The sequence below is a fragment of the Pongo abelii genome, chromosome 16 (genome assembly GCF_028885655.2).
Source record: "Pongo abelii isolate AG06213 chromosome 16, NHGRI_mPonAbe1-v2.0_pri, whole genome shotgun sequence".
In the NCBI taxonomy this organism is placed as follows: Eukaryota; Metazoa; Chordata; class Mammalia; order Primates; family Hominidae; genus Pongo; species Pongo abelii.
Genome location: NC_072001.2, coordinates 19,067,073 through 19,083,555, shown reverse-complemented (window position 1 = coordinate 19,083,555; position 16,483 = coordinate 19,067,073). Strand labels below are relative to the sequence as shown.

At 40.9% G+C, this 16,483-nt stretch overlaps 1 non-coding gene and 1 pseudogene across 1 annotated transcript; one reads left to right on the top strand and one right to left on the bottom strand.

The window, feature by feature from the left end:
- The window catches only part of LOC129050566 (ADAMTS-like protein 3), a 117,374-nt pseudogene that overhangs the window by 54,960 nt on the left and 45,931 nt on the right, over window positions 1-16,483 (bottom strand).
- LOC129050596 (U6 spliceosomal RNA) lies at window positions 9,116-9,220 on the top strand. The gene has a single exon (XR_008514275.1). It is a non-coding gene; the product is annotated as a U6 spliceosomal RNA (small nuclear RNA).

The window sequence follows — 16,483 nt, the reverse complement described above, 5'->3', positions numbered from 1 at the left end:
TTCAGCTACACTTGTACCAATACAGAAAGTATCATCAATATGGCCCAATAATTAAGAAATTGGATTCTGGAATTAGGTTGTCTGGGTTCAAATTCCAGCTCTACCACTTCCTAGCTATGTGCGATAGACTGAATGTGTCTGCACCCAAAATTCATATGCAGAGACCTAACCCTCGAGTTGATGGTATTAGGAGGTGAAACATTTGGGGGGTGATTGGTCATGAGGGTGCAGCCCTCATGAATAGGATTAGTACCCTTATAAAGGATACCCTGGATACCTCCCTCATCCCTTCTGCCATGTGAGGACACAGCCTCTATGAACCAGGAGGCAGGAAGCAGACCCTCACCAGACACTGAATCTGCCAGCACTTTAATTTTGGACTTCCCAGCCTCTAGAAATGTAAAAAATAAATTTCTGTTGTTAATATGCCACCCAATCTATGGTAGCTAGTGATAGCTGCCCAAACTGACTAAGATACTATACTGTACAACTTGGGCAATTTACTTAGCCTCTTCAATTTCCAGTTTCTTTATCAACAAAATGGGGAATAAATACTGTACCTACTTGATAGGATTATGATGAGCTAACAGTAAAGGGCTTCCACAATGCCTGATACCTGGGCTAAGCACCCAGTGTTAGTTGCTATTATTTTTATTTTTATTCTAAATTCTAAGTGGTTTCTTCATCTGCACAGCTATCAGGGAATTCAATAAACATGAATGACAAATCAAACTTGGTCTGCAGAGCTGGTACCAACCAGGTCATGCCTCTAATAAAAATCAGACCTCCAAAGCAGAAGCAAATTTAATTCAGTGAGCACCACTGTCTCAGGCTGTCTGCTGTACTCAGGTTAATGGAAAGTTGTTCCCAAGAGCATTGTGACATGTTCATTTAAATGAGAAAACTATACAGACATTTACAAGACTTACGTGTAGTCTATGCCAAGTAGTCATTATGGCTCACATCAGTGATCCTGGGGCAAGCAGAAAGAATCACCAGGAAGCAGGAAGTAGGCCAGCACCAGACACTGAATCTGCCTAACTGATGCCCATGGCCACATGGCACAAGACAGGACATTTATGTGAACATTATCCTGTTGAAGGAAAGATACTGAATTCTACCAAGAAGTGTCTAAGTCACTTCTGAGGAAGAACATATAATTATTTGATTCAAATCACCTAGCCAAAAGAGCATCCAGCTTTCAGCAACCAGGGTATCACTCCTCATCACCCAAAGAACTGGCTTACTCATTAGAATCACAAAAACGTGATTAGAAGCACTCATTTAAAATGCACTAATTCATACTGAAACCACCTTTATCCTGCAAGCCCCTTTAAACCCTGGAAACTCCTGGAGCCAACTAAGCAACTGGACTTAGACCATTAATAAGAACAGGGGGTGGTGAGTAGTGAGCAGAAGGGTAAACGCGGGAAGGGGAGTTCATGTTGACTGCAGGCCTCTTGTGTGTCAGCTATTGTGCTGGGCACTTAGCATGTTGGTTTGTGGAAGAATGAATTGAAAACAGGACCTACAAGGAGGATAATACCTCCTTTTTACCTGATGAAAAAGCCAAGGTTCAAAGATGGTAAGGGACTTGCCAAGTGGTCTTCAGTTAATTAGTTGCAGAAATCAAATCTGAATGCAGTTCTTTCTAAATCTGAAGTCTACACAGTCCTGATCACACCTATCCATCACAGGAAGCCACCAAGCAGGTCCATGACCTTGACCCAAGGGCAAAGTGACCTTAGCTTCACACACCAACTGTGCCAACGGCAATGGTTTTCTACTCCCTCTAGTTGCATAAGGCACTGTTCTCTAACCATATTTTGTCATCTCTATTTTCCTCAGAGCATCTTCAAATTTCTCATTCCTCCTCAAAATCCTGCCCCCTCATTCTGATTAGATGCCTTTGCTTTATATTTCACTCAGTTGAGGCCATCAAACAATATTTCACCTTCCTGTCCATTCCCATACAAACTGTTCAGTGGCCCATATTTCCCCCTTCCTACCTTCCTCAAGGGAAAAGGTGTCCCTCCTCCTTGTCCACGAGCAATCTGTCTCCTTTGTTTCTGTTATCAACTCCTTTGAAGAGCCCAGGAACTTCACTGCATTCGTTGTATATTTCTACCTCTCAGTCAATACTCCACTCACCCACCTGCCTGGCAACATATATCCTTGCTCATTCATGGATTTATCATGAAGTTAATGAAGCTTAAGTTTCAGGGTCAACCACTCTCTCCTTTTCCCTCTGTCTTGCCCACCTGCTGCTCCCAGTCTGGACTCCCACAAATGCTTAAAGTTGCGGGGAATTGAAGTATTTGATGTGGGGAAGGGAAGCTGGGCTGCAACTGGGAAGGATTTCTATGTAAGAATCTGCCATGAATTAGCCAATGGTGCACACCTGTGGTCCCAGCTACTCGAGAGGTTGAGATGGGAGAATCACTTGAGCCCAGGAGGACAAGGCTGCAATGAGCCGTGATAGCACCAGCCTCACAAGGCTGAACTCCAGCCTGGGTGAGAAAGACTTTGTCTCAAAAATTAATAAATGAAGAGGGCCCTTCTAATTATATATGCTTCAGGTACCCTAAAAGCTGCATCTGCTCCAGTGCTTTTCCAAGTATCTCTGATCTTGAAGACATTCTTCCTGGACCTGACATCCCCTCTGGCTGTAGTTGTAGCTTTCCCTCTATTCTTCTGATTTATGCTTTTTGAAAGGCGGGTTTATGCTCATCATCCCTACTCATTTCAGCCTATTCATTCCTTACCATGTGCAGTGGGTTGAATTGTGCACTCCCCCCAAAAAAAGACATGGCACCCAGAACCTGTGAATGTGACCATATGTGGAAAAATATCTTTGCAAATGTAATTAAGGATGTTGAGATGAAATCATATGAAGGTGTCCTTATGAAAGGAGGGGAAAACATAGAGATAGACAAGAGGAGGTAAGGTGCAGATGAAGGCAGAGATTAGAGTGATGCTTCCACAAGCAAGGAACACAAAAAATCATTGGCACAAAAATCTGTCCCCTTTGTTTCTGCCTATCAACTCTTTTGATTAGCCCAAACTTTACTTCATTAGTTGTATATTCCTACATCTAAATCAATACTCCACCCACCCACCCACTTGGCAACATATATTGTTGTTCATTCATGGACTTACCATAAAGTTAATGAAGCTTAAATTTTAGAGTCACCCACCCTCCTCCTTTCCCTCCATCCTGCCCACCTGCTGCTCCCAGTCTGGGCTCCTGCAAATGGGCTCTTTCTAAAGACAAGCCCAAATTCCAGCACCAGAAGCTAGAAGAGAGGCAAGGAATGGATTCTCCCTCAGAGCCTCCAGCCAAGAACCAACCCTGCTGATACCCTGATTTTGAACTTCTGGCCTCTAGAAGTGTGAGAGAATAAACTACTGTTGTTTTAAGCCACCAAATTTGTGGTAATTTGTCACAGCTGCCACAGGAAACTAATGCATCCTGCATCCCCTGCCAGTGCCTAGTCCAACTCCAGCACTGAGGCTGCACCAGCTGTTGTCAGTGATCTTTAGTCAAAATGAAGTGGGTGGATTTCAGTTCTTCTTGACTTCTCTGAAGTATGTGCCACTGCTGACCTGCCTTCTTAAATGCTCACCCACCCTTATCTTCTGTTTTTCATGGTTTCTCTACTATATAGGAGGCTATTCTGTTCAGTCCCCATCAGGGGCACCTCTCCCTGTGCTTGTTCCTTCAATTATGGGCACCAGGACTCTGTACTTGAGAGCACAACCTGTCCTCCTTACTCAGTCCCCAAGGACATTAGATCATTAGATTTAACCATGTGACAGCCCCAGATCTATATTTCTAGTCTAGATTTCTCTCCTAAGCTCTAAATTCATACATCAACTCAGATATTCACAGGCACACTCAGCTCATCACCTTTGCCCCATGCCCCTGGTTCTCACCCAATATTTTGTCTTGACGAATGGTCTCACTGTCTATCTACTTAATCATGATATCAGAAATCTAGATATCATTCTCTCGCTCCCCACATCCAACTAAATATTCAGCCCTAAAAGATCTGTTTCCTCTCCACCCCAAATCAACAGAATATACATTCTTCTCAGCACCATATTGCACTTATTCCAAAATTGACCACATGGTTGGAAGTAAAGCAGTTCTCAGCAAATGGCAAAGAACAGAAATTATAACAAACTGTCTCTCAGATCATAGTGCAATCAAACTACAACTCAAGATTAAGAAACTCACTCAAAACCACTCAACTACATGGAAACTGAACAACCTGCTCCTGAATGACTACTGGGTACATAAAGAAATGAAGGCAGAAATAAAGATGTTCTTTGAAACCAATGAGAACAAAGATACAACACACCAGAATCTCTGGGACACATTTAAAACAGTGTGTAGAGGGAAATTTACAGCATTAAATGCCCACAAAAGAAAGCAGGAAAGATCTAAAACTGACACCCTAACATCACAATTAAAAGAACTAGAGAAGCAAGAGCAAACACATTCAAAAGCTAGCAGAAGGCAAGAAATAACTAAGATCAGAGTGGAACTGAAGGAGATAGAGACACAAAAAACCCTTCAAAAAAATCAATGAATCCAGGAGCTGGTTTTTTGAAAAGATCAACAAAATTGATAGACTGCTAGCAAGACTAATAAAGAAGAAAAGACAGAATAATCAAATAGGCGCAATAAAAAATGATAAACGGGATATCACCACTGATCCCACAGAAATACAAACTACCATCAGAGACTACTATAAATACCTCTATGCAAATAAACTAGAAAATCTAGAAGAAATGGATAAATTCCTCGACACATACATCCTCCCAAGACTAAACCAGGAACAAGGTGAATCCCTGAATAGACCAATAATGGGCTCTGAAATTGAGGCAATAATTAATAGCTTACCAACCAAAAAAAGTCCAGGACCAGATGGATTCACAGCCGAATTCTACCAGAGGTACAAGGAGGAGCTGGTACCATTCCTTCTGAAACTATTCCAATCAATAGAAAAAGAGGGAATCTTCCCTAACTCATTTTATGAGGCCAGCATCATCCTGATACCAAAGACTGGCAGAGACACAACAACAAAAAGAAAAGAATTTTAGACCAATATCCCTGTTGAACATCGACGCAAAAATCCTCAGTAAAATACTGGCAAACTGAATCCAGCAGCACATCAAAAAGCTTATCCACCATGATCAAGTGGGCTTCATCCCTGGGATGCAAGGCTGGTTCAATATACACAAATCAATAAATGTAATCCAGCATATAAACAGAACCAAAGAGAAAAAGCACATGATTATCTCAATAGATGCAGAAAAGGCCTTTGACAAAATTCAACAGCCTTTCATGCTAAAAAACTCTCAATAAATTAGGTATTGATGGAACGCATCTCAAAATAATAAGAGCTATTTATGAAAAACCCACAGCCAATATCATACTGAATGGGCAAAAACTGGAAGCATTCCCTTTGAAAACTGGCACAAGACAGGGATGCCCTCTCTCACCACTCCTATTCAACATAGTGTTGGAAGTTCTGGCCAGGGCAATCATGTAGGAGAAAGAAATAAAGGGTATTGAAACAGGAAAAGAGGAAGTCAAATCGTCCCTGTTTGCAGATGACATGATTGCATATTTAGAAAACCCCATCGTCTCAGCCCAAAATCTCCTTAAGCTGATAAGCAACTTCAGCAAAGTCTCAGGATACAAAATCAATGTGCAAAAATCACAAGCATTCTTACACACCAATAACAGACTGAGAGCCAAATCATGAGTGAACTCCCATTCACAATTGCTTCAAAGAGAATAAAATACCTAGGAATCCAACTTACCAGGGATGTGAAGGACCTCTTCAAGGAGAACTACAAACCACTGCTCAATGAAATAAAAGAGGACACAAACAAATGGAAGAACATTCCATGCTCATGGATAGGAAGAATCAATATTGTGAAAATGGCTGTACTGCCCAAGGCAATTTATAGATTCAATGCCACCCCATCAAGCTACCTATGACTTTCTTCACAGAACTGGAAAAAACTACTTTAAAGTTCATATGGAACCAAAAAAGAGCCCGCATTGCCAAGGCAATCCTAAGCCAAAAGAACAAAGCTGGAGGCATCACGCTACCTGACTTCAAACTATACTACAAGGCTACAGTAACCAGAACACCATGGTACTGGTACCAAAACAGAGATATAGACCAATGGAACAGAACAGAGCCCTCAGAAATAATACCACACATCTACAACCATCTGATCTTTGAAAAACCTGACAAAAACAAGAAATGGGGAAAGGATTCCCTATTTAAGAAATGGTGCTGAGAAAACTGGCTAGCCATATGGAGAAAGCTGAAACTGGATTCCTGCCTTATAACTTATACAAAAATTAATTCAAGATGGATTAAAGACTTAAACGTTAGACCTAAAACCATAAAAACCCTAGAAGAAAACCTAGGCAGTACCATTCAGGACCTAGGCATGGGCAAGGACTTCATGTCTAAAACACCAAAAGCAATGGCAACAAAAGCCAAAATTGACAAATGGGATCTAATTAAACTGAAGAGCTTCTGCACAGCAAAATAAACTACCATCAGAGTGAACAGGCAACCTACAGAATGGGAGAAAATTTTTGCAATCTACTCATCTGACAAAGGGCTAATACCCAGAATCTACAAAGAACTCAAACAAATTTACAAGAAAAAAACAAACAATCCAATCAAAAAGTCGGCAAAGGATATGAACAGACACTTCTCAAAAGAAGACATTTATGTAGCCAACAGACACATGAAAAAATGCTCATCATCACTGGCCATCAGAGAAATGCAAATCAAAACCACAATGAGATACCATCTCACACCAGTTAGAATGGTGATCAGTAAAAAGTCAGGAAACAGCAGGTGCTGGAGGGGATGTGGAGAGACAGGAACACTTTTACACTGTTGGTGGGACTGTAAACTGGTTTAACCATTGTGGAAGACAGAGTAGCGATTCCTCAAGGATCTAGAACTAGAAATACCATTTGACCCAGCCATCCTATTACTGGGTATATACCCAAAGGATTATAAATCATGCTGCTATAACGACACATGCACATGTATGTTTATTGCGGCACTATTCACAATAGCAAAGACTTGGAACCAACCCAAATGCCCATCAATGATAGACTGGATTAAGAAAATGTGGCACATATACAGCATGGAATACTATGCAGCCATAAAAAAGATGAGTTCATGTCCTTTGTATGGACATTCCTTCGCAATACAGTCTACGTGCTACATGAAGCTGGTACATGCTACATGAAGCCGGAAACCATCATTCTCAGCAAACTATCGCAAGGACAAAAAACCAAACACTGCATGTTCTCACTCATAGGTGGGAATTGAACAATGAGAACACTTGGACACAGGAAGGGGAACATCACACACTGGGGCTGGTTGTGGGGTGGGGGAAGCGGGGAGGGATAGCATTGGGAGAGATACCTAATGTAAATGACGAGTTAATGGGTGTAGCATGCCAACATGGTGCATGTATACATATGTAACAAACCTGCACGTTGTGCACATGTACCCTAGAACTTAAAGCATAATTTTTTAAAAAGTACTATTAAAAAAGAAATAAAAAATTGTACCTATGTTATAAAGCATGGTTTGATTAAAAAAGAAAAAAAAGATCTGTTTCTAGGGCCAGGCTCAGTGGCTCATGCCTATAACCCCAGTGTTGTGGGGGGCCAAGGTACGAAGGTTGCTTGAAGCCAGGAGTTGGAGATCAGCCTGGGCAACATAGTGAGACCTGATGTCTACAAAAAATGTAAACAATAAAAATTATCCTAGCATGGTGAAACATTCCTGTAGTCCCAGCTACTTGGGGGATGGAGTGCAGACTAAGTTGGGAGGATTACTTGAGCCCAGGAGCTCAAGGCTATAGTGAGCTGTAACCACACCATTACACTCCAGCCTGGACAACAAAGCAAGACCCTGTCTCAAAAAAAAATGCACCCTTAATCTTTAGAATTTGTCTCCATTTAATTCATCCTGCCTCTTGCCTTATTTTAAGCTCTTGTTATCCCATACTTGACCTTCTACTGTTTGGCTACATCCTGTCCTCTGCAAATAATCTGCCACTTTGCCACTGAAATGACCTTTCTAAAGACAAGCCCAAATTCTTTATGAAATTATGAAACAGCTCCTCTTTCAACTTTCAGAATAAGTTAATGATTGGTTTCTCACCTCCACTGGCAGCCTCATCTCCTAGCACTATTCCATGGGTATTCTCACCTCAACTCTACAGAATGCACTCCTGGACCCTTAAACACATCTGCACCTGCTGTTACATTCCTGTCCCTTCTGCTTGTCATTCTCTTCCTCACCTTGGTTTATCTAACTTTTACTCAACTTTTCAAAACCTCAGTATCCAAACATCACCTTATCCAGAGTGCGCTCCTTGAGGCCAGACTAAATTTCTTTTATTTATTTATATTTTTATTTTTTAGAAACAGGGTCTCGCCCTATCATAGGCTGGAGTACAGTGGTACAATCATAGCTCAGTGCAGCCTCGAGCACCTGGACTCAGGCGAGTCTCTTGCCTCAGGTTCCTGAGTAGCAAGCAGCCAGGACCATAGGCTTGCGCCAACACACCCAGCTAATTTTTAAAAAGTTCTTGTAGAAATGAGGTTTTCCCATGTTGCCCAGGCTGGTCTTGAACTTCTAGGCTTAAGGAATCCTCCTGTCTTGGCCTCCCAAAGTGTTGTGATTATAGGCAGAAGCCAATGCACCCAACCTAACTTGCTTTTAATAACAATTCATTTTAATTAGAAAAGCAATGCATGATCATTGTCAAGAACTTGGAAAACAAAAGCATAATCCCACTGAGAAGGATTACTATTATCATTTGGTCAAAGAGCCCAAAACTTAACTGATGGCAATAAAGGGGAAAAATAGACGGTTTATAAAATGGAACAATTACATGGTAAGCTTTGACCTTTTGTCAAAAGTCTACTTTTGGTTACCAAAAGTAGAAAGCAACCATAGTGTCCTTCAGTAGGTGAATGGATAAATAAACTGTGGTACATCCAGACAATGGAATATTATTCAGTGTTAAAAGGAAATGAGCTATTGTGCTCGCTTCCGCAGCACATATACTAAAATTGGAATGATAGAGATGATTAGCATGGCCCCTGTGCCAGGATGACATGCAAATTTGTGAAACATTCCATTAATTTAATTTTTTTATCTTAAATTTTTTAAATTAAAAAAAAAGGAAATGAGCTACCAAGCCATGAAAAGACACTGAGGAAACTTAAATGTATAATATATTACTACATGAAAGAAGCCAATCCGAAAAGGCTATATAGTATATGATTCCAACTCTATGACATTCCGGAAAAGGCAAAACTATGGAGACAGTAAAAAGATCCATGGTTGCCAGGGGTTAGTGAGGAGAGAGGGATGAAAGAGCAAAGCATAGAGGATTTTTAGGTCAGTGAAACTGCTCTGCATTATACTATAGGAGTGGATACATGTCATTATACATTTGTCCAAACTCATAGAATTTACAACACCAAGAGTGAGCCCTAATGTAAACTATGAACTTTGGGTGATTATAATGTGTCAACGTAGGTTCATCGACTGTAATAACTGTATCACTTTAGTGGGGAATGTTGATAGTAGGGGAGGTTGTGCATTTAAGGAAGCGGGGGGGCCTATGGGAAAATTCCACCTTCCACTAAATTTTGCTGTGAATCTAAAATTGCTCTAAAAAATGGAGTCAGGCCAGGTATGGTGGCTCATGCCTGTAATGCCAGTATTTTGGGAGGCTCAAGGCCAGCCTGAGCAACATAGCGAGACCCCCTTCTCTACAAAAATAAAAAAAAAACTGGCTGAGCATGATGGCACATGTCTGCAGTCCCAGCTACATGGGAGGCTGAGGCAGGAGGATCGCTTGAGCCCAGGAGGATGAGTCTGCAATGAGGCATGATCATGTTGCTGTATCCCAGCCTGGGTGACAGATGAGACCCTGTCTCTTTAAAAAAAAAAAAAAGAAGAAAGAAATTAGTCTGTTTTAAAAGGGCAGGGAGATGGACAGTGTAGGAAGAGCCTAAAGGAGACAAACAAGAATCCTCAATTTCATCATTAACGCAAGGACAAGCCATTGAAGGGCTTTGGGGAATGCAAGAATGACAGTCTCTGAATTACCTTTTAACATAATCACTTTGGCTGCTGCTTGAAGAACAGACTGGAGGGAATCATGGTGGGAGCTGGGAGAACAGAACAGAAAGATGTTAATGCAGTTTAGATTAGCTATTAAGGACTTAGGCTACAAGAAAGGCAGTAAAGATGGAAAGACGTGCTAAATTAAAAGTAATCTTTGGAGGGAAAATTGACAGGATGTAGCAATGGATCAAATGTGTGGGTTGAAAGAAAAGCAAGAATGATGTCAAAGTTTTGGGATAAGCAACTAGAAGCCATTTTCTAGATAAAGGGATGAACAAAGTTGAAGCTAGTTTGAAAAGCAGGATGAAGGTTCACCTTTGAGCACTTTAAGTCTGAAGCTCCTGGTAGTGCCTCACACTTAGTAGGTGGTCAGGTTGCTCGTCTGCTGTTGTTACTACTGTTTTTGTTATGAGCAGAATAGGGTAGGTGAAATACTAGACACATTCATTATTTTTTAAAAATATTTTTCAGAAGTCAAAAGAATAGATGCAGAATCCTATAATTTCCCTGCCATCCCTGTCTCACAACCTGTCACAGTGTCTTTTTAATTTTTTTTTTTCTTTTTGAGACAGTCTCGCTCTGTCACCCAGGCTGGAGTACAGTGGCATGATCTTGGCTCACCACAACCTCCACCTCCTGCGTTCAAGTGATTCTCCTGCCTCAGCCTCCCTAGTAGTTGGAATTACAGGCACACACCATCATACCCAGCTAATTTTTGTATTTTTAGTGGAGATGGGGTTTCACCATGTTGCCAGGCTGGTCTTGATCTCCTGACCTCAAGTGATCCACCCACCTCGGCCTCCCGAAGTGCTGGGATTACAGGGTGAGCCACTATACCCGGCCTAAAGTGTCTTGAATCCTTACACTCATTAAAAGCCACTGGGGTTTATGTCTCAGTCACACTCGTCACAACTCTGCAGAGACCACTCTGAAAAATCTGTTGGAATGCATTCATGTTAGTTTTCAGTAAATAAATCATTGTGCCCAAAGATCCAAAACAATGAATTAATTTGAATAAGAAAGCTTAATTTAATAAGAGACTCTCCAGTATTACTCTTCCAAAACAGTGGTTCTCAAAGTGTATTTCCCAGACCCACAGATTCAGGGTCTCCAGGGAACTTGTTAGAAATGCAAATCTTTGGGCCCCATCCCTTACCTACTGAATCAGAAACTCCGGGAGATGAGCCCAACACTCTGTTATCACAAGCCCTCCAGGTGACTCTGATGCTTGTTCAAGTTAGAGAATCACTAATCTATGGCCGGGCACGGTGGCTCATGCCTGTAATCCCAGCACTTTGAGACGCTGAGGCAGGTGAATCACCTGAGGTCAGGAGTTTGAGATCAGCCTGACCAACACGATGAAACCTCATCTGTACTAAAAATACAAAATTGGAATACAAATACAATTTTTATTTGTATTTGGTGTACAAAAATACAAAAGTGGGATTATAGGTGTAAACCACCGTACCTGGCCAATAGCAATATTTTCATCTGCATGAACAAAAGTACAGAAGAAAATGGTTCGGTTTATTGACAGCAGGTGTGGCACATCCACGAAGCAGGGGCTTGGGAGGCAAGTGTGCTTACCTGACAGATGCCACTGATACACATGTCCAAGGAGTCCGTGTTGCAACGAGTTCCATCCAGTACCTTAGGTGCCAGCTCCACCACCAAATTTTGTCCTCATGCATGACACTTGAGTGCACACGGAGCAGCAGGATCATTATATCATGGAAGCCATTCATAGTAACGCCCCGATACTGGACATCATTGTAGGCTGAGCACTGCCAGGCTCTGAAAGCTTCTGCATCTGGAGGGCAGTCCTGGGGGCAGGGGGAAAAGGCCACAGGCACATCACCCAGTGAGAGAGGCCAACAGAAGATGAAATCAGTTCACCAGAATCTCATGAGACCACACTCCACTTGCCTCTCTCTGGGAGTCACCTAATTCCCCCTTTTTTTTTTTGATTCAAAGTTGAATGTATGCTATGAAATTCTACAGAGATCGCGGCAATAATTATTTATACAGGAGATTATCTCATTATTCTGATCACTCATCCACCCAGCTATTTTTTCCAGATAATTAGAGATTACAAGACTTAGATGCCAAACTTTGCCCTATTTTAACCATCTTGAATATAAATTTTCAAATGCATTATCTAATCTCCTTCCTTTTAAAACAAGGGAAACCAAATGCTTTTAATTTTTCCAGGTGATTCAAGGATTCAAATTCTTCATCAAAATTTAATTGTTATCCATGCCTTCAGGAGCCATTTCAATGTAAAGGATTATTAGCCCCAAACTGCTGTGCTCTGTGAGCACTTGTTGTTGTTTCTTTGTCACTGATTTTTTTTTTTTTTTTTTTTTGAGAAGGAGTGTCGCTCTGTCGCCAGGCTGGAGTGCAGTGGCTCGGCTCACTGCAACCTCTGCCTCCCGGGTTCAAGCGATTCTCCTGCCTCAGTACCCCCTGCACATCACCACACCCAGCTCATTTTTGTACTTTTAGTAGAGACGGGGTTTCACCACATTGGCCAGGATGTTCTGGATCTCCTGACCTCAAGATCCACCTGTGTCGGCCTCCCAAAGTGCTGGGATTAAAGGCATGAGCCACAGTGCCCAGCCTGTTGTGGTTGTTTTTAATTCATCTGTCTTTCCTCCCCTGTCAGGCTCCCTCCCATATCTTCACTGGTACCAAGTACCTGCCTTCAACTGGCTGTAGGATGGATGACAGAAAACATAGCTTGTTCAAATTCTGTCTACAACAAAAGCAAATAAATTCAAAGTAAATGCCTTCAGTTGCTCTCATAATAAAACATTTTTGTACAAATATTGATGACTCATTGGTCTTTCTACTAAATTACTGATTCTGCCCACCAGATATTTCCAAAGCAAGATACTAGTTGAGAAAAGTGTTACTTTACTCATCAAAAATCTACTTTTGATATGCAAACTTCATAATTAAAGAAAACAGATACGAAAAAGCAATATAGCCCCCAGGCGCCGTGGCTCACATCTGTAATCCCAGCACTTTGGGTGGCTGAGGCGGGCAGATCACCTGAGGTCAGGAGTTCCAGACCAGCCTGGCCAAAATGGTGAAATCCCGTCTCTATGAAAAATACAAGAATTAGCTGGGTGTGGTGGCGTATGCCTGTAGTCCCAGCTATTCATGAGGCTGAGGCAGGAGAATTGCTTGAACCCAGGAGGTGGAGGCTGCAGTGAGCCAAGATTGTGCCACTGCACTCCAGCCTGAGTGACAGAGCGAGACTCTATCGCAAAAAAAAAAAAAAAAAAAAAAAAAAAAAACACCATAAAGTATTCTTTTTTGTATTATGAAAGTAATAAATATTCATTCTAAAAACTTTGGAAAATAGTTTCTACTCAACAAAAGAATAAATAACATAGATCTTTTGTATCTAAATATTCACACAAATCTTGATTATTTACCAAGGACTTCTTTCTGGAAATAAAATTTCTGAGTCCAAGGTTATGCACATTTTATAGACTATTCAAAATATTGCAAAATTGCCCTCCATTATAATTTTCTAGTTTTTTTTCCAATCCAAAGTATAAAATATAACTTCATTGTTTTCATTTGCATTTTCTTTCTGAAATAGAGTCTTGCTTTGTCACCTAGGCTGGACCTCCCAGGTTCAAGTGATTCTCCTGTCTCAGCCTCTCAAGTAGCTGGGATTATAGGTGCCTGCCACCATGCCCGGCTAATTTCTTTTGTATTTTTCATAGAGATGGGGTTTCACAATGTTGGCCAGGCTGGTCTCAAACTTCTGACCTCAAGTGATTCACCCACCTCAGCCTCCCAAAGTGTTGGGATTACAGGTGTGAGCCACCGTGCCCAGCTTGCATTTTTCTTTTTATTGTTTAATATATTTTCATGTATGTTTGCTTTTTGTATTAATTCTTCAAAAATTTGTTTTATAGCCTTTATCCATTGGCATTTTTGTCTTTTTATTATTTTCAGCAGATGAAACTATTAAACTTCATAGTGAAATTATCAACTCTTTGTCATTTCTGTTGGAAATATTTTCCCCATTTCATTTTTTTTTTGGTACTTTGTAAAGTCAAAAAGTTTTACATTTTCATGTAGTCAGCTCTATTAATATTTCCCCTTAAGGTTTCTTTCTTTATTAATGGGCTTAGAAATGCTTTCCCACTCTGCTCTGAGAACAGATAAATACTTAAATGTATTTTCCTAGTTCCTTTCTAGATTAGCAGTCATATTTAACTATTTGTTATATTTGGAATTTATTTAGATGAATGGTTTAAGTCAGAAATCTAGCTTTATTTTTTTCCACAAATAGATATTTATAAATTATCAGCCAGGATTTTTAAATACAATTTTCCTCTTTTTGCTACTTGATGTTTGTCTTTTATTGTTTACACTTTTGGCCTTTATAAACTTCCTTAAATCCCTTTTGGAAGTAGATAGGGAATACATAGAATTAATTAATTAATTAACTAACATTCTTCTGAGATTAGTTGTATTACTTTGCTGTGAAACATTCCAAAATCCTATATTGCATCCACATTTTTGTTGTCTTAGCAAAATTAAACCAGATTACACTCATAGAAGCAAGTCAAACTGAAGAAGACTAAAACTGGATGACTTTTTCTTTAGTCAGGGTCTTACTCTGTCACCTAGGATGGAGCGCAGTGGCATGATCACAGCTCACTGCAGCCTCGACCTCCAGAGCTCAGGTGATCCTCCCACCTCAGCCTCCCAGGTAGCTAGGACTACAGGCACGCGCCACTACACCCAGCTAATTTTTTGTAGAGACAGTTTTGCCATGTTGCCCATGCTGGTCTCAAACTCCTGGGCTCAGGCAATCTGCCTGCCTTGGCCTCCCAAAGTACTGGGATTACAGGCATGAACCACCGTGCCAGGCCCGATGACTTTTCTCTGTTGAAATGAGGACTGTATCCTCCATCTGGCCATAGGAAGGATCATCAGTTATAAAATTACATCACCTCATCTTCCTCCAGCCACGGCTAGTTTTCTCTATATCTCACTCTTTGAAACCAACCAAAGGAAAGTGTCTAAGAGAGCAGGATGCAAGCAACTTCTTTGCATTAGGCTCAATGGCAAGCATTCTCTAGGGACTGAATGTGCCGGCTAGCTAACTCTCAACTCCCTTAAATTCCATAAACCAATGAAGTTTCACAAAATTAACAAGAGTTAATTAGCGGAAGACACCTTAGGATGTCAGCCTCAGGGTGACCAGATTTGTACATGTGACCAGCCCCCTTGGCCCCAGCTGACTATCCAGAGGCAAACATCTGGTCCACACCAGGTCAATCTTTCCCAGAAATTTGGAATTGCAACAAAAGAGCTGGAGCTAAGAGAGCTAAGAACTCATATCAATCTGGGGTTGGACTGGCCATTTCTTTTATAAGATTCATGTTGAAGCAAAGCAAGCCAGTTCCCACAGCACAGAAGAATGAATTCGGTAAGAAAGCAGGAAGAAAGACAGTAAACTATGCATTTAAATAGGAATAAGTAACCTGTGTTCCTCATTTTCTGATTTCTGGCTCCAGGCCCTTAAGGTCTGCTTATGCTTAAATTCCCTTAAAACCCACATATCCATCCAGTGAATCCCCTTTGTCCTGAGCTAATCTAAGTGGACTTCTGTTCTTAGCACATGATGCTATCTGATTAAGGCAGCCTGATATCCGGATCATGCTTTTTAGTTTCCCAGGGATAATCACTGACATTCTCTTTTTACCACCACCCTTTGAACTAGGTAGGTCAGGATTGTTACCCTCACTCTACAAATGGAGAAAACTGTGACCTAGAAAGTTTTTAGCCACTAGTCCAAAGACACACACTAGGATATGACAAAGCCAAGACTGATTCTCAAAGTAAAAAGCACTCTATTACAGAATACTGCTTTCTAGTAAATGTGGGAGACACTGACTGCTTATATTAAATGCTTTCATTCACTTCACATTCTTCCAGTGTCAACACTAAGCTTGCCTAATCTGGCTCAGCTAGGTCCCACATCCCAGCTCAAGACAAGCTAGGGATTCTTGTGTCTTAAACAGTCTATTTGACATTTAGGGAGCAAAATGCCAAACATTCTTCTGCTTTCCTTTCCCTGAGAAGCATTTTTTTCATATCAGTTAAGTTGAAAACAACACTTATTTATGAAATATACTTGATGGGCTTTGCCCTAGGTCACATGCTAGAGAGAACACACACAAAAAAATATAATCCACCACTGTCATTCAATGAGCTTGTTATCTTATTGGAGATGTAGC